Source organism: Dermacentor silvarum, chromosome 9 (genome assembly GCF_013339745.2).
Source record: "Dermacentor silvarum isolate Dsil-2018 chromosome 9, BIME_Dsil_1.4, whole genome shotgun sequence".
In the NCBI taxonomy this organism is placed as follows: domain Eukaryota; kingdom Metazoa; phylum Arthropoda; class Arachnida; order Ixodida; family Ixodidae; genus Dermacentor; species Dermacentor silvarum.
In genome coordinates, this window is record NC_051162.1 from 64,801,250 (window position 1) to 64,820,709 (window position 19,460).

Consider the following 19,460-nt stretch of genomic DNA (forward strand, 5'->3'; position numbering starts at 1 on the left):
CGTGAGGCTCTAAGATAGAAAAAGAGCTTCGTCCTGTCGCGGACGCCAGAAATTGTGATGATTAAGGACGTTCGTCACTTGTTTGTGTGTCTTAAGACGAGAAAAACGCGCAAGAAACGCTAGTAGGCAAAAAAAATGTTTTTCTTTCAAACGTGATAGGCGAGGAAAGGAAATGAAAAGTAAACAAAACAATGTCACAGAGGAGTTTCACGCGCACACGACGCTCAGTCCTACACCACCGTTCGGCGCGTCAAGAGTTCCGAAAAACCATCTCACAGTTTCGGTCGTGACGATCGACTCGCTTGTCGTTGTCGCGGTACGGTCGCCGAGGCGAGCCGAGGCAGAGGTAGCACGATTGCTGCTGCTAGCACCGTCGCCGGCACACGGCTGCGCTACCGTGTGGCGCCTGGCTATGTTGAGGACAACACTGCGTTGTCCGGCCGCAACTCACGAGGACCGCGACCCAGGGTCGGCCCACGCGGGCAGCGCCTCGGTAGGCCTCGGCCAAGAACCGCCCTCAGCAACTGCGCCCTGGCAGGAGCCGCTCAGCAGGCCTCATCATTGGTCCCGGAACAGGCCTCCGCATCTGGCCTGGGTAGGCACGCCTTGATCATTCGACCGCAGCAGGAACCACGGCCCGAGCTCTTCTTCCCGAGCGTCGCACCCGATCTGCTGCCACCGTGGCTTCGCCGCTCGAGCTCCTCCGCACGTTTGCCACGTAGCGCTTATTTTTCTTCGTTTTTGTTCTTTTTCTTCCAGCTCGCGTGCCACCTGCCCTCAGCTCGTCTTCTTTACTTCGGTATGCACTTCTACTGAGTCCACATGTCTCGGAGTACACGTAAAAAAATAAAAAAATATTGTGTCCTTTCCCCGCAGTGATATTCCCAACGTCTACTATTACTTTGACGATGTTCCCGTCGCCACTACAGCTTGGGAGGAACATCTGGCGCGATTGCGTCATATATCGGCACATCTCACTGTCAAACCAAAGAAAAATGAAATAGGCACCCCGACGACAAGTTCTCTTGGTCACGTTGTAAGACAAGGCATATTGCAACCATTGTTGCAACCAAGGCATATTGCAACCACTGCAGTATACACCGGACAAAATTGTTTCTGCAAAGCAACCCGAAAACAAGAATGAACTTTGAGCCTGCCTCGGATTAACTGAATGTTATCGAGAATTTGTTCCCAACAATGCAGAGCTCGGCCATCCTCTCACAGAGCTCACAAAATTGAGTCCAAATAAACTCGACTGGCGCAACATCCACCAGGATCCGTGCGAGCGAGTCAAGCAAACTCTCTCTCACCATCCTATATTTCAGGCACCCAATCTTGAAAAACCTTTTGTGTTGAACACAGATGCATGGTCACGAAGTCTGGGAGCCATTCTCCTAGAAGAACACAACAGACACCTACATCCGGTGTCTTACACCAGCAGGAAAATGCTACCGCGCGAAGCCGCATATCCTGGTGGATGTTGCGCCAGTCGAGTTTATTTGGACTCACTTTTGTGAGCTCTGTGAGAGGATGGCCGAGCTCTGCATTGTTGGGAACAAATTCTCGATAACATCGAGATATAATGCCTCGCCATCGCGTGGGTGCAAAAGTTTCATAGCTTCAAAAGCCATCTATACGGCCGACCATTTATCTTGCAGTCTGACCACCAACCACTCAGATAGATCAACTCTACACGTCAGGTTAACACTCAAATCCTACGCTTAAGTTTACTGATGATGGACTACGACTCCCGCGTCGAATATATTCGATGATCCGATAATGTTACTGCAGACTATCTTAGCCGACTATCTTGTGTCACTGAGTAGCCTGTCCACGGCTACATATGCTAAGTGCGTGGTGTCAAATCACCTGCACCCAGACTAGTGAACCCTTCAGCCATTCTGTGTTATGTACTATTTGATTGTATCCGCCCTTGCCTCACTCACCGCCTCGCTGCTCTTGAACCGGGCAGAAGTGTAGAAGTATGCTTAGGCTAAAGTTTCCCCGTGTTAGTCGCATGTGCCGTGTGCCGTGTGCGTCTGGCTGACCTGCGCCCCGTTTTAGCCCACACAGACACATCGCGTCGGATGCCGCAGCGTGAACTTGCACGATGACAAAATACCTGCACTCGCGCCTTTCGTCAATGAATGCCGTGCGCTAGTTCACGTAAAATTTGAAGTGAAGCGCACGCCACACTTTAAACAAACATGCAAGGTAAAAGAACTCGGATGGAACCGCCACGTTCAAGTGAGCAACGCCATTCCGCACGACATAATAGCTGCTTCGCACAGTCTTGCCAAGCCTTGCGCCAGAATCAATCGTTCGGAAGGGGTCGCAAAGAACGAACTAATAAATTGTGAAATCGAAAAAAATTATCATTTGTACAGCAAAAGTATTTGAAACGGACTATTTACGCGCACCACAGTATTCTGCTTGAAATTTTTAGAACATTTTTCATCACACAGGTTTTCTAGCTTCAATGTCTGTACCCACTCACATAGTTGCGCTTCAATCGTGCCGCCCTAACTGACATCTCCCGCAATTGGTCGTGGCACGCTTTTCGTTCCAAGCTTCGCGATCTATTTAGATGGACTTCGTCAGCCACTGCGCGTACACTGTTCATCCCGTCTGTGCAGAACTCCATCTTTACATTTCAATTCCGGGGTTTTACCTACCAGTACCACGATTCGATTATGAAGCACGCGGTAGTCGGGTGACTCCGGATTAACGTTTACCACCAGTCAATCTTTAACGTGCCCCCAATGCATGGGGCAAGGGCGTTTTTGCACTTCGCCCCCACCAAAATGCGGCCGCCGCAACCCGGATTTGATCCAGCAACATCGTGCTTAGCAGCGAAACAGCATTGCTACCAAGCCACCGCGACGGGTAAACCCATCTCTACAGCTTTCACTGTTTCAAGTGGATGAAATAGCATCACAGCAGGGATGTGTATACATAAGTACAGGGCCCAGAAATCTTTTAAACATACGCCCAACTAAGGCTTCTGATACAACGCCGTAACTTGCACTGCCAATTTTGAAGTTTTTGTCAGAGGTCTGTATAGCGTTATGAGTCAAGGAGTCTCCCGAAGAAGCGCCAAGGAAGAACTGTATCGAGCGATAAAGCAAACGGTATGACAAGGGTCACTCACGCCTGGTTGTGAACGAAAACAGATCGCAGTTAACTGTTCGAACAATTGTGCTTCTCTGTTTTTGTTAGTCAACTTTTCTGTTATGTGTGGATCGCAGTTGCGATTTCGGCATCTTCATAATTGTGAAATCCTGTAACACGGAAAAATTTGCGCCAATCACCGAAGTGGATCTGTAGCGGGGCGCAATTGCATCATGTGTCTATTTTCGAGGAGCATGCGTCGTCATACTCTCGCGTCGACAGGCACCGAATGGAATGTGTTTTTCTTGCTTGTGAAAGCACACCCCGACGCGATGGAAGTAGATGCGGCAGCTGCTGCAGCAGTGATAAGCACGTCGGCCTGCGCTGAATGCGTCGTCCCAGGCACGCTGCACATCAACCCACACAGAATGAGCGCTGACTACACGGAAGCATGTATTTAGGCTGTTCATTATGCTTATGCCCGACTAATCCTAACGAGAAGCACGAAAAGAAAAACAACCAAATTCCTTGGAAGTATTGCCATAAAATACTGCCGGATCCGTCTAATGTAGCTCTAACACAAGTTAAAGGGAGACATAGGATCTACCTTTAGCCAATGCCAAAAAAGTAACCAGAATGGTGAAAGAAATAAAGCACACGTCCGGGATTGAAAACGTATAAAAAGAGAGAGAGAGGTGTACGTAACAAAAAGCTCTCAAGAGAAGGTAGGGTATAAAAAATAAGAGAGAAAAGAGCTCACAACAAGTGTATGTAAATGCATCTAGGAAGAAATGTCATAAAAGTGCTTCAATTATTACATTCGTGTGGAAGAATGAAAACCAGTCAAACAGCAGTCAACCCTTCAGCAATCAACAACGCCAGAGCCCCACACTAGCGCGACCGCTGTTTCTGGACGTAAGCGGCCACCACGCAGAAAAAGTCTCACAGTCCTCATTCATTTCGCCAATATGAGCTTAGAAATTGCAACTACGTCCTCCTCGCTAAAGTTTCCAAGGATATTCGAGTTACTGATTCTACCGAAGCAACAACTATTTGGGTGGTTTTCCCAAAATAAAAAAGTTATAACAATATGCATCTAACATGAACTTCACGCGTCTATGCTGAGTTCTTACGTGAATGTCCCAACGCCGCAACAGCGGCGTCGGATTTCATGGGAGCTAGCTTGTTGGCAAATGTCTCGTCGCAGCGTTCAAAGATGGAATGACATTTTAACTAAAGCTTCATTAAACTTAACACAAGCCGTTGTCAATCACTAGAAATTGCATGGTAAAACTCTAGTTAGCGCAGGATGGCAGCTGCGCACTGCGCACACCTTGAGTTCGTAAGGAATAGCTTCACTTATAACTACGACTAAATAAAAAAAAACTGAGATGGAAGAAAATAATTAAGTAGATCCCACGCACTGTGGGAGTCGACGTAAGCGAAGCTGTCGGTGCTGTTTGCTATGATTGACGATAATTAGCGGTGATGTTGACGCGGACTGTTTCATTTCTTCAGCGTTTAGTGTAATACGAGAGTGGCGAATTGATTTTAAATATTACCTTGCGTCCACCACTGCTGTTTGTCTGCGTTATACACAGAACACATACGGAGACGTGTTTCCTAGAGGCGTTGTTGTGCGCCATTGTTCATAACCTCCGGGAAGGTTAGTAATGTCCTTGCCTCACACAGCACATTGCATCGGGGCAGAAGTGGTAAACTTTACTTGAATTATGGGACTGTACGTGCCAAATCGGATTATGGGGCACGCCGTAGTGGCAGGCTACGGATTAATTTTGACCCTCTGGGGTTCTCAAATGAGCACCTAAACCTAAGTACAAGAGTCTTATTGTATTTCGCCCCCGTCAAAATGTGGCTCAACCCGGGACCTTCAGCAATGCCCTAGCAGCAAAGCTACCACGGTGGGCACAGAAGTGTTGAATTCAAGTGCGACGCCATACTCTACGGTGCTACGATGTCGCCTAGTAGCTAGAGTGCTAAATGCGGCTTTGATTCTGTACATCGGGCGTCAGTTGTCCGCTTGGCAAATTTGCTGGCTGTTTATATTTCAGATATATCAGGACCGTATCGTACCGTGCCTTGATCTTCAAGTTATCCAGTTCATGCGCTACCGCTGTCGTGTCTAGTAGTATCTACAGTGTCTCGGGAGCGCGCGCATCGAGACGCCCTAGTAGTAGCGTTTCCTGGCATTCTCACGTCGCCTTTTCCCTCTCCCGCCCTCCCCCCTCTTCGCTGGCGATTGCCAGCGAAGAGTCCCAAGAGTTTCGTGGCTGCGTCGGTTCTGCCCATTCTCTGCCTCCTCTATCCCCTCCTTTCTACCATTTTATATACCTCCTCTCTGGAAGGTTGCACGTTAGTAGAAAGGTAAAGGCTGCAATTTAGGCAATGTTTTTGAGGAGGGTCAGGGATAATTAAAGCCGTGAAGAGGTTATTGTGGCGACACCCATGGATCTCAAGAGGACATTGTTCATATTCGGCGCGGTGCAAAGGTCCAAACGAGTTTCTCACGTCGCCTATCCTGTCTATCCTCGTGCCATGTATATAGGCGCTCTGGACCACCCCCGACGCAGCGTGCAAGCAAACAGCAGCAGCAGCAGCAGTGAAAAAATTGAAATAAGAGAAGGGAAAAGCGAGTATATTGCTCAATGACAAAATTGCCTCTGCACCACTTTCACAACTTAAAATCAGCGCTTACATCGGCACAAAACCACCTTTCAGCAATAAAGAAATATTTAGGCCAACTAATAAAGTCAATGTTTGTCAACTGATCTAAACCTGAAATCCCTGTCCTCACTCGCGCCTTCAACTTCTGCCGGGTGTCTGGTGGCTAAAATGAGTTCCAGCTGGTGATAAGGTCAACAAGTTTACAAATCTTGAGACTATACGATAACTTTTTATTCAACGGCCAGCTTCAAATAACCCAAAATCCTGTGAGCACTTGGCACCGCCAGCGCAACGTCTCAAATTTCTTGATTTTAATATTATGTTAGTCCAACGGGATATTTTGCAGGTTTGCGAGAAACGTACAGAACTTAAGCAAAGCATGCCAATTCCTGAAACGAAGGCCATAAAATATTCACCGACTATTACCGTACTCCCTAATGCGAAATTTCAGCGCAGCTCTATACGTGTTTTCATTTCGCGATATTTTGGCTGGCGTAGACAATCTGTCTCGTGCGGCACGTTGCCAACGCAGCGTGGTGTGCCGGTAAAGAGGCAGCGGACAGCCTCGCCAAAACCGCCGACCATCCTGAAGTGCCGCTCACACGAGCAGTCGCTTCCTCAGATTTTTCAAGGTCGCACCTGAAAAAACTGCTCGCAACCGTTCACCTGGATACCAGAGTTTCATACGGCAAGAGTCCTTCCAGAGGGTGGCCTTACCAGGAGGAAACGCCCAACAATGCTTCGATTGCGCACGTGCTGTGTCTGGATGGCGGCGCGGCTGCACGCCAAGGGACGCTCCAGCTCACCGGCCTGCGAACGTTGCGGCGACCCCAAGACCCTCGACCACCTTCTCTGTGCTTGCCCAGCGCTGGCACAGGACCGCTCAAGGGTCATAACTGCCTACAGGCAACAGGGTCTACCTGCTGCGACAACCAGCGACCTTCTGTTCCCGTCGCCTCCCCACCTCCGAGCTCTCCATAGCCTCTTAGAGTTTGTGGAGTCGAACGGGATCACCGCCCATAGCTAAGCGCTCGCCCCCAGCAGGCCATCGTCTTCATTTGCCTCCTCTATGATGGCCTCCTCTGGCCTCCTCTAAGATGGGATGAGACTACTGCTGCGTCTCGTTCCCTTCCCTTTCTCACATCTTTATCTACCACTTCCCCTTCCCCTAACGCTGCGCCGTGCTCCCTATTGGGCAGCACAAATAGGCGTCATTTTCCTCAATAAACCACTACTACTACTACAGCGAGAGACAGCGCGTGGTTGACGCATGGACGCGATTAACATAGTCGCCGCAGACAAACCTCTGCTCATGCAGTGCTGTGGCGAACAGACGACGCGCGCTACTCTGGCGCCATCTCGCAGCCATCGTCGCCACAAATCCCGTCTTGCACGGTACTACGCTTTTCTTCTCACGATTTTGCCACACCCTCCTTCTCCGATGGCGCCTCACGATTCCGCTGCCCCCTCCTTCTCCGCTTTCCTTCTCGTGCTCTCTTTGCGCTCCGCGTTCGCTTTCTGCCGCATGCGTCATACATCCGGGTTAGTTCTGGTAGTTAAACATAAATAGCCACGTAAGTGGATGGGAAAACGAATTCATTGTGTATTTAGGGTGTGTCGCTTAGTTGAATATGTAATGTTCTTTTTTTAAAGGTTGCTGTATTCTGGCCTAATCAGAAGTGATATTCATCGGAGATCGTTTGGGAGAAAACGTTATCACACTGCATTGCATCTTTGAAACGATATAGTGACAGTTGCACCCCTACCCGACATAGTACTCTCCTGTAGTACTTTCTATTGGTTTCACTGCTTGTGAAACCAAACCGATCGTACCACTTTCTTGTTTAACATAAAAAAATGTCGAATTGCGGAGCATTTTTCCTGTTCTAAGGTTTTTTTTTTCAGGTCTCTACAAGTACTAAGAAATTAAAAGCAAATGCAGCATCTTTTGATGTTGAGTATGTAAGAAATCACATTGGGGGTGCACTCTGTTTTTATTAAGTTGTTGGCGTTCTAAAGACTTTCTGTGGTGAAGGAACAGCATGTTTCCGTTATTTTCTGGTTCCGTACGCTGTATACTTTTTTATTATTTACACTAGTAGTTACTGTATCGTAATATATGGAGTGCACATGCGATCCAAACGATAGTTTGCCGGCAATGAATGCATAAAAGTCACAGTGCAGAACGACCACGCAATGGGAGTGCTTTAGAACGTGCACTAAAACTTGCTAAATAACATATTCTTGATATAAGCGCAAAGAAGACACGGACGGGGGCAGAAGAAGACAGGACGAGCGCTACCGTAGAGCGCTACCGCCACCGTCCGTGTCTTCTTCGCGCTTACATCAAGAATATTTTACCGTACCAACTCGCCCAACTATCCATTCTAATGCATGCTTGCTAAATAATTTTGTTGGTGGCTACGCTATCCTGGAGTCCGTCTCTTGGGCTCTATAACGTTAAACTATTTCAATCTGGTTTTTATTCCTATCTCCTGACCCCAAACCTGCGTAACCGCCTGCGCAAACATCGTGTGTTTACTCGCAGCTTTGTTTGAACCGCTCAAGGAAACGCTCTGTGCATATAGTTCAAGGCAAATAGCATTGCCTACCTTGGCAGTTTTTTTTTGTATGAGTGGCTGACAAGAGGCGAGGAGTGTGAAGAAGTGGAGATGATTTTGGTGGTGGAGAGCTTGCGCAGTGAAAATAAATAACCGGGTGAGGTTCCAGTGCCGGCGTCTATGATTGGCCCCCTTTCTCCTGCTTAGCTTGCGGGTCTTGTCGAAAATCGCGGCGGCGTGCAATCGAGGAATAAAGTACCTATAGTATGGATCCTCAGTGAAGAATATATGGCAGAAGAACGTCGTTACCTTACCAAAAGTGCTCGGCCACGTTACACTACCACGCAAAAATTGTTATTTTACGCAAATAAATCCATTCTCTTCATGAGCTCGGAGTAGCCAGTGCCAGACCGTTTGGTAATCAGACATATTTAAGGCCGTTTTGAACCGGCAGCTGCCGGATATTATAGAAAAAAGAACATTTCATTTTGTTCGGCATATTAATCCTTCTGTAATGCCTATGCGTCATTTTTAAGTCAGTGACTCATCGTGACAGACGTGAAGTGGGCAGCCCAAAAAATAATTTGACCAATGACGGATGCATCACATTAGATGAACAGCTATGGGCAGTCCAACGGGCCCCCGAAATGGCCGATAGGCTAGGTCTTTCGGTCCCAACGTGGGAGCGGCCCGCTTCGGACTAGGAAACTAGCGTCACCCAATGGACCAAAATAAAGTTTTTCCATCCGTCCATCCAATCACGGATGCGTAATGGGGAGAAGAGCGCGGAATCGGCAAGAAAATAATTTATATTTCTCGGTATATTCATGTATAATAGTGTGAAAAATCTCCATATGGGATGGGGAGCTCTCGCTCTTTTTATGACTTCTCGTGACAGACAGGCAAAGTGGGGGTAGCCCTAAATGTTTTTTACCAATCCTAGAAGGTTGATTGCAGAAATTAACTAGACACTTTTTGGAATAACTCTACGTTACAGCACCCCTGGACTTCACACAAGCAGAACTTCACCCCCAAAATCGGTCTAGTTAATGTGATGGCCTCACGTTACAAGTTATGCTGAAAAACAAGCTAGGGAAAGAAGACGATGAGTGCCAAGCGTAGAATTAGACATAAACAGAAATAAACAGTGGACAGGCGGCAAATGTGGAGTATTTCATCTCTCCTGAATGTCCTTACTTTTCGTGAGACCTGCAAGTGTTCGAAATCTTTTATGCTTTATATTGTTGAGATGAAACTTTGTAAACTTCTCGCAAAGTTGAGCATGCATTGAGCCAGCAAAATTAAACACTCAGTTTTATAATAAGGAGAACCTATCAGAAGGCACTATTTTTTTCGTCTTTACGCTCCCAGCATTATTGACATGTAGTTAGATATGGTTCACTGCAGGGATGAAAACCACTCCTATAACAGTGCCAAACATTGTTCGATTAGGGGACCTAAATTTATGTTACGAGTGCTAACCTTTTTTGACGTAAAACTTTTTACGAACATTTACACGTTCTATAGGTATTTATTAGTTATAAAAATGTGGTTTATATCAACAAAGAGTTCAGGTTGCTCATTATATTTTTATTCGTTGCGGAATACCAGGTTCCCAGAGAGGTGTGCGGCAGCAACTACGCTGGCAACGACACCTTACATTCTGGCGTTTTGCGCGATAGAGCCACCATTTTATTATAACGCACGCCGTAGGCAGAGACTCCAAATAATTGCGAACACCTGGGGTTCTTTAACGTGCACCCAATGAATGGCTGCTAGCGACATCTGGTGAAGCAGTGTCTAACCTGAGAGCACGAAAAACTAAAACAGCAGTGACCAGAACATGTACTTCCTTGCTGGTGCAACGGGCAGTGACAAACTGGCAGTAATGTTTATGATTGTTTTAACAGTAGCACAGACGCAACACAAATATTTTTCAAACAGTGTAGTAAGACAGAACGTCACAAGATGGCGTTACCAGTTTTGCTATTGCGGTCGACGGCTCCGGTAACCAGGAAATCCGCAAACCTTGAGCAGTTTATATCCCTCTTTTGATTTAACAATGTACATTGTTACTCTTCTACAAAAAAATATTTTCTTTAACTTTACGTCATACTTCCAACTTTCTGCAAGATGAAAATGTGAATTCAAAGCCGGCTCCATCTACACAGTAGTCTGTAAAGAGCCCGAAGAAATGTACAAAACAGAATTTGTGCAGCCTTGACGCACTGTCTGAATCATTGTCCCGTGAAGCATTTTACACGTCGCTAGTGGTAAGCCTCATTCTTTTGTTGCGGAAGACTTATAAAATGGCACGGTGCAACGTTCAGACGTAAAGTGAGCAATGATATGTGACGACAATGACGAGATGACGGCACACCCAATCGGCATAATAAGGACAGACAATGACTTAAAGACGAGAGCGAAGACAACGATGGTAGGGGTGACAATAATACAGGGCCACGATGAAAACGAGGCACTCCAGCCGAGCCAATGCTCTTCTTCTTTCTGGGGTTTTACGTGCCAAAACCAGTTCTGCCCAGCCGAGCCAAGACTGCAGCCAGTCACAAATGCGACCCATTAGGAATCGCGACGGGACAGATAGTAAAAAAATACGATTGACAAATTCGAAGGTCAAGGCAAAGAACGCAGCGCAATAATTTGACTGTAATACTAATAAGGGGAATGTACTATGAGAGATGGCAACGCTAATCAGGAGGATTGAGTACAATCCCTGCCTTGCGTCTCTCCGACACACGGTTTTTAACGTTTCGCGGTAACGCACCTCGCCGGAATGCGGCGCGGTAGTTGTCAACGGGTCCTTTTTGTGTCACGCAGTAACGGTTAATACGCACGATGCATCACTCAAACGCGGTATACATTATTCTGCCTCTGCGCTCCCCATTGCCCAGTGTCTGGTGGCAGTTTGCCTTTGTACGTTGCATGGTACGTACATGGCTAGCGGAAGAAGTAGGAACTTCCACCGTTCTCGTAAGTTCTCTGATTTTCCGTGACACATGCAATAAAGGCACGAGGCGAATGCCAACATTTTAGGCAGCCGCTGTTGTGTATAGCTGCTTTGTAGACCTTAACAAAAGTGCTTTAGAGCTACTTTGAATGATTTCTACTCAGAAAAAATGTCAGGCACATAAAGGAGACGTTCTGACAAGTTTTTTTCGAGCGCAATAATTAGTATTCGCACATCCGCATGGTAGAATTCGGAAATGCGACAAATCGTTCTTCAAAAACTTAACGGTGATTTGCCGGACAGAACCTACTGATAGCTATTAAGTATGTTTGCATTGGGCATATTGATGAATGGTGCCTAAAAATTCCTGGGTGTGGAAGGAAGGTAGAGGAAAAATAAAAAGACGAGTCTTAAGAACATGGTATGCAAGGAGAGCACTTGTGATTTGACCGTGCGGGCGAGTGAGGTGGACGAACGGTGGCTTAGGATTCCTTGAAAGATGTGGTATACCGCGATTGAGCCACATGAGACGAAGGTATGGTTGAATGTTTGGTGGTGTCGGACGGATACGTATAACGGGAGATAGAGGAGGAAGCATGCTTAAGCTTTAAGCAGCCAGGACCAATGCTTCAGAGGAACGCGGCCATCCGTGGAACTGCTGACTGATTGTGGACCATGGCTAAAGTGTTTCGCCCTTAAGAGTACAGCAGATCAAGAGTGGCCTGTGCTTCGTGGGATTCTTTGAACTATTATCGTGTAATCGTGTAGTGATCCTAGCGCAGTCAATCCACCCGTCTTTTCATGCGCTGTTTTGATTTATCTAGTTGCACTGTTGACCAATACGATAAGCGTAACTTTTTTATAATTTCAACTACGTTTTGTGTCCTTCCTCTTCGCGCTGCTTTCTCAGCAAGCCTCACGGATTGTGCGTAAGTCTTGCAGCTTATGTATCAGCAACATGCTGTGCTTGTATGCCGCTCGACGCAATAAATTTGAACACATTATTTTCATTTAAAACTACTAAACACAAGAGTGTTCGAATCAAATGCAATGAGAGCATATTTATATGCAATAATGATGCCTGAGAAATCGATGTTAAAAAACAAAGCACGTGTAAGTTGTTCAAAACGTATAAATAGAAATTTGGTGCACAAAAATGTTTTCAGACAGTGTAGTTTGTATTATCACTTCAAGTATCGCATGCCCATTGTGGTAATGGGAAAGTACTTCACAATGGTATAGAGGGATGTTGTCATTCCAGTGCATGCATGGTTTCTGTAAAATTATTTTTTTGAAATGATAACACATCTAGCCACATAACCTCACCCTCCGCAGCTACAGCTTATCTGTCGTGTACTGCCGATCTTGGCTTGATAGGTTTTCGTTTTGTGATGACGTGTCTCAAATGCACAGGCAAAGAGGCCCAAGGGTGGGATGGAGCATTATTCGTAGCCTTATTCTTTATCCCCGATGCTATGTGACGGTCTTCCTGTGTACTCACGGCAGCTGTTCTCGAGAGCACTGACATTTTATGATCTGCATAGCGGATATCTCTTCCTAGAAACAATATATGCAAAAGCTGCAATTAAAACAGTAAATTTTGTACCTGCGTGCATTACCTCATTAGAGATCTTTGTTGCAATAACGATGAAACTTTACCTATGCTTCACGCGCTGCCAACTTAACATATCTCAGGTGCAACTACATGATCTATGAAACCAGCGTCAAGTAATTATTAAAGAACGTTTAGATGGCAGATCGTATAGCCTAATTAAAATGCTGACATACGTAAGAGGAGCAACATTAAAATAAAAAGACATCATCTCTGCCGTGCGCTCAACACAAATGTGCATAAACATAAAATTGCGGCTGCTTGTAAAGTATATAATGAGTGCTGCAGTGCTCTTACAAACATGGTGGCTGTTCTTGCAATGCGGACGCTTCACGTTCGATCAAGTAAGTTTTTTCGGCGTTTTCTTGCGATAATTTTAAGTTGCAGTATTATAATTTCCTACTGGCCATTTTGCTTCCTATAGAAAGCTTCCCCTCACCATGCACTGTAATTTGCACAGCAGACAACCATAAACTTTGCTCGTGCATGTATTTACCTCAAACGTGGTCGTTAGCCGGCCAAAAGAAACAATCTTCTCTATAAGCGGAGTTCCGTCTACTTAAAGTAGCACACGAAAAAATAACAAAATCCACCTCCATTCCACCCTGTGAAAGTGGATGTGCAGTCAAGTTGTTGCCGATGTTGCACGATAGCAGCACCAAGCACCACCACCGTAAGCGGCGTACATCACGCGCACACCGAATTTGTGCGGAAGTACAACACAATTTTTCATTCTTCTAGACGCTCCGCCTAATTGAATTTTTCGATGTAAGTTGGGTCAGGAAAGTCGTAATGTGCGACTTGCTCACAAGCTTCAAGCATTATATTGTAATTCAAATATACGAGAGATCATAACTATGTGACGCGGAAATTTAAAGACAAAGCCCTCTTCCAGCTGCCGTTTGAGGTCTGTCTGTGCCCGCGGCCCCTAGGTGGCGGTACTGTTTTCGTTTTCGGTGAGCTCAGAACGACCCAACGAAAAATACTGACCCATTAGAGCCTAAAAGAATCGCTGTAAAATAAATTTTTCGCATTAGGTATTCTAACAGAATTTCCGCAATTAAATAATTATCTTCGGTGAACTGCTAGCGTGAAGTCACCCATACTCTTGGTAGCACCTACATTGTTTTACCTTAACAATTTACATCTGTTTTCAAGTTTTGTATGCAAAATATCTACTATATGTGGCGGTAAAACTGGATTGGCATTTGATGGAAAGAAAAAAGAGCCTGCATTAGTATATAAAACGTTACGTTAAAATCAACGTTAAAATCAACTAACCTAGAGTTGCACACTTCTGCCATACTAGTATATTGATTTGTTAGCACAACCTTTATTATGGCCCAGGTACACACAAGTGTGCACACCTTCAGTCTTTTTCAGTCTTTTTTTTCCAAAATAAAAATGAAACAGTTGAAACCCATTCAAAGCTAGTAAAGAATTAGGTACAGTTGGAAGATTTGGAAATTGCCAGACAAACCGTGGCATACGCTGCCCAGGACACATACCGCGATACATCGGTTTGAGGAACCTTCTTGCTACAGTGGGCAAAAACAGGGTAAATTTTCATACCTATGTTTTTACATTGCCTGATAAAATAGCTATGCATTAGGTCTAGCAACCTCAAGTCACAGTGAATGCTCATTGCCAATCTTAAACAGCTGGTTACGGTGTCCTCCCCCTTTGATGTTTATTCCAATAATTAAAGTATGGACACTGAAATGCTCTGTTGGGACTAGCACCGGTCTATATTAACGAGCAAGTCTTATCTCTTTTCCTGACTTTTGGAACAGTTCTCTTTAGGCTTTGTAATAATGTTCAGGAGGTTGGTTCGAAATATTTTATATGAATACCTATACTCTGGTACTCAAGCCTTCCATACGCCGTGCCTTCCAAAGTTGGTAATTCTGCTGAATTCAGTATATCTGCGCTATCTACGAAGAACACATTCAAAGGATGATAATGTTCGTGAGACTCTTTTAATAATACATTTTAGTCTAGTGTTCAACATCCTGCAAAGCCAGCGTATTCTTGGAGTTCCCCCTTAGAAGTTTTACAAACTTAGTCCAAATTACCGAACTGAATACTTTAAGGAATATGGGCAACATGCCAATCTGTTTATAATTTGCTTTATTCTTCGGCTTCTCCTGCTAATAATACGTGTAATTGTTCATACGTGAAATGCTGAAAGAAGGCCTTTACACACAGTTAGGCTGTCAGACACTTTGGCACGGTACCACTGAACTCACGGCAGCACTCAGCCGAACGTAAACTTACAAATAGTGAGAATGTGGTAAGGAACAGATCGTGGCAAGGACCGCGGCACCACCTTCAAGAGCGAAACCTTGGCTTCAAGAGCGAAAGCTTTACACTAGGTTGTAGCTTCAGGAACAGCTTAGCCGGCTTACTGTCTGTTATGGAATTTGGCGTGTTGCTGTAAGCAACCAAGAAATTGTTAAGTCGCCGATGCAGAGTTCTGTGTTGGCCTGTCAGACTATCGTGAAACACTTGCATGAGTAGAGTGGCTTTCCTTGTTTGAACTAGTTGTTCGGCTGCCCCATTCGACGAAGCATGGTACGGGGGCGTACGCGCGTGTCGAATCCTGTGAGAAGAGGTGAAATCGGAGAACTCCTGTGAAGTAAACTGAGGTCCGTTATCGCTGATCATTTCCTCCGGGTATCCATACGCTGCAAATCTTAACGGCGAAGCTGGTTAAGCAGGTGGTTGTGGCGTAAGGTGTACGCCGAAAACCCTCCGCCGTGCGATGACGTCACATGCGTCTCCTAGCAACGCCTCGCCCAACAGCGCCAAGCCTCGTAACAGCTGCGGGAGCTGATCTATGACGTCATCGCGCGCGCCGCATCGCTTCTGCCTAGCCATCACCTCACCCCGCAGTGCGGATTAGTCGCCGCAGCTGTGCAGAGGCGGAGCTAAGCCGTGACGTTTGGTGCCGCGGGGTATAAATAGCTCCTCGTCGCCGCCGCGTCGACATCGCTGCAGCGGGGAATGGGGCGCCCGAACACGATCGTAGCTCCCGAGAGGCGCTGGCGTCGCCGTCGAGAGTAGTCGCACCTCGCGTCGGATCCGCAATTTTCGACCCTCCTGCCGGTTCTTTTGGCCCTATCCGGATACTTTCTTCATGAGTGGGTGAAGCAAGTCGTCAGGGCCATTTCTATACAGATCTCATCCCGATACTCGCCCGGGGTAGCCCAGGAGAGTTTTGGGAACCCCTTCACCACGCCGTGCGCCGACCTAGGCACATTCGGCCTGGCTCGAGTGCGGCCGCCCGCACACCAGCCCGCAAACGGGCGCCCGCCGCTATCTCGTCGCCCATCTCCCGGCCGCCCACCGCCATGGAGAACGCTGTCGAAGGATAGGATGTCACCCCCGAAGAACTTTCGGACGCTTCCTGGCAGACGCCAGGCCTCCGTGCCCAAGAGCAACGCCGCGCAGCGTTGCGCCTTGCCGCCGCCGCCGCAGCTAAATCGCCGCCATCGAAGCAAGCAAGTGCTCCGCCTCCTCAGCTCCGCCGCAACGCTCCGCTCCCTCGCCTACCGGCCTACACGATTCACGTCGTCGGCCGCCCTAAATCCCCAGTTGACCTCACCAAGCTCCTTACTTGGCATTTATACACCGCCTTGCTGCAAGCAGCGAGCCTGCAAGACCTACCGCCCGCATCTCGCGACACGGTGCGGCTCCACCCGGTTAACAACACCTTTACGCTCAGCGTCGCGGAATCGGCTCGCGCTCAAGCCTACCTCCGCATCACTTCGCTCACGGTGTCCGGCACCACCTTCACCGTCCACCTCTACGCCCCACCGCCGGACGATGCCCTGCAGGGCATACTCCACCAGGCCTTCGACGATTTCACGGATGAAGCCATCCTTGACGATCTCCAGGCAAGCAATCCTGCTCTTTCTATTGTTGTTGGCCGGCGTATGGGCAAGACCCCACACATCTTGGTCACCCTCACGGACCCCAAGCTACCCCGGTGGATCTTCTACCATGGAGTCCAACTTCGCCTCCTTCCTTTCCACAACAAGGTGGAGGCCTGTTTCAACTGCCGCTCGACTGGCCACCGGACCGACGTGTGCCCCAAGCCACAGCAGGAACGGTGCCGTCGTTGCGGCGACACTCACCCCCCACCGCTCGAGGGCTCACCCCCCACTTGCAACCCCCGCTGCATCGTCTGCAACGGGAATCACGCCACGCATAGCTCAAACTGTAAGCACCGCTACGTGCAACGCTCTCAACGCCCAAAGCAAGCGGCAAGCGGTCCTCCGCCTCCTCCACCCTCCAAGTCGACCACTGACTTCCCGACCCTCGCACCGGCGACTTCCAAACTCGCCTCTAAGCCCAACCAGTCGGCGTGGTCCGGCGGACCCCCAGGCGCTCCCTCAGCGTCCCCCTCGCCGCAAGTCGCCGCACTGCAGCAGGAAAATGCCTGCCTACGACAGCAACTCACTGCACGAACCGCTCAACTCGCAGCATAAAAGACCCAAATTGACTCCTTCCAAGCCCAACTGCGAGCTTTTGAAGAGAAGTTCGAGGGAGCCATCACCCTCCCATCGTGTCTGCCCTCCTCAATCGCCTCCTCCTGTGACATGGATGTTCAGACCTCCGAAGGAGGCACTAGCAAGCGCCGCAGACCAGACACCCCCCTTGCATCTCTCCATTTTTCTGAAGAGGTCCAGACAGCCATCAAGACGACCCTGGTGGACCTCGAAAAACGGCTGGATAGCCGTTTCAACTCGATTTACCAGCTCCTCACGGCACAACAAGAAGCTCTCAATGCCATCCGCACGGACCTCGCTGCCTATCCCCCCGCCACGTCCTTCCAATCTCTTCAAGCAACGGTCGATACCCTTCAAACTTCCATGCTCGCAACCATCCGAGCTAAGCCACCCCTCCAAGCCCGCACCACCTCATCCTCTGCCGCCCGACCCTCGCAAGCACCGGTCGAGGCGACACCTTTTTCTTCTGCTACTAATCATGGCTGACCGCTCCAATGTCACCGTTTGGCAGTGGAACTGCCGTGGTTTTCTCCCCAAGCGTAACCACCTCCTTCTACACCTTCAATAAATGGACCCCTCGGTCGCTCCTGACGTCATCGTACTACAGGAGACTCACACCACCGTTTCTCTCTCGGGTTAGGTCGCCCACGACCAAGTGGCTCATCACCCTTTGCCCCATCCCGTCACGGCCGTCCTCACTCGGCGGACGCTCATGGTCAATCGAGTCGATCTACCCTTCCCTACGGTCCACCATGTCTTTCTCGAGGTAATACCTCAGCGACGTGAAGACCCCTCTCTTTATATTCTCAATGTTTACACCTCCCCCCCCGCCACGTGTCACCAAAGACTTGTCGCTCGTTGCTCTGCTCCGTGCCGCTGCAGCGAGAGCAGCAAAATCCCCCCTCCTCGTTCTCGGTCACTTCAACGTCAGGCATCCGGACTGGGGTTACGTGAAGGCCGATGGCCCCGGCACGAGGCTGTGGCAGCTCGCACACGACCTCCGCCTCTCCCTGCTCACCGACCCCACGCGCATCGGCAACAGCGTGTGCCGCGACACGACTCCAGACCTCAGCTTTTGCCGTTACGTGCACGACGCGCGCTGGTCCAATACACATCAGTCCCTGGGCAGCGACCGCTACATCTTCGCCATTCAAGTCCGTACCTCCCCGTGCAAGACGCACCCGCACACGACCCGCTATACGGATTGGGATGCGTTCCGAGCCTACCGGCTGCACTCTGCCGCCCCCGACATCGAGGACCTTTCGATGTGGACCAACCAGCTACTGGCGGACCTCAACGGGGTCACCGCCTCGATCCCCACCACGGAGGACCATCTGGCAATTGACTCCCGCCTCGCCCACCTGTTAGCCGCTCGCACGGGCCTCACCAACCGTTGGCATAAGCAACGGCACAACCGTCGCCTACGCCGTCGCATCGCGTGCCTCGATCGCGAGATCCAGCATCACACCACTGTGCTCGCCCGCCAACAGTGGGAGCAGCTTTTCTCAGGGCTCTCCGGTCAGTTGGGCTGCTAGCAATCCTGGCATCTCCTCCGCCACCTCCTCGACCCTGCTTCCACCAAGTCGGTCGCTCGGCAGCAATTACAACGCGTTGTCCGGGCCTACCCCGGCGACACTCCGTCGCTGATAGCAGACCTGGCCGCCAAATACCTCCAGCTGCCACCCCCGGACACCTCTTCTGCCCCTCTCGCGTCCTACTCCGGGGCCCCCAACCCCGAACTGGACATTGATATCACGGAAGCTGAAGTCTACGCGGCGCTACACAAGCTCCGCACCACCTCCGCCCCCGGTCCAGATCGCATTCCCAACAAACTCCTCCGAAATCTTGACACCCCTTCAGTCGTTGCCCTCACTTCGTTCCTCAATGAGTGCTGGCGCTCTGGCAACCTCCCCCAGTCGTGGAAACACGCTCGCGTGGTTTTCATCCCCAAGCCGGGCAAGAAACTCACAATCGAGAATCTCCGGCCCATCTCACTCACTTCGTGCGTC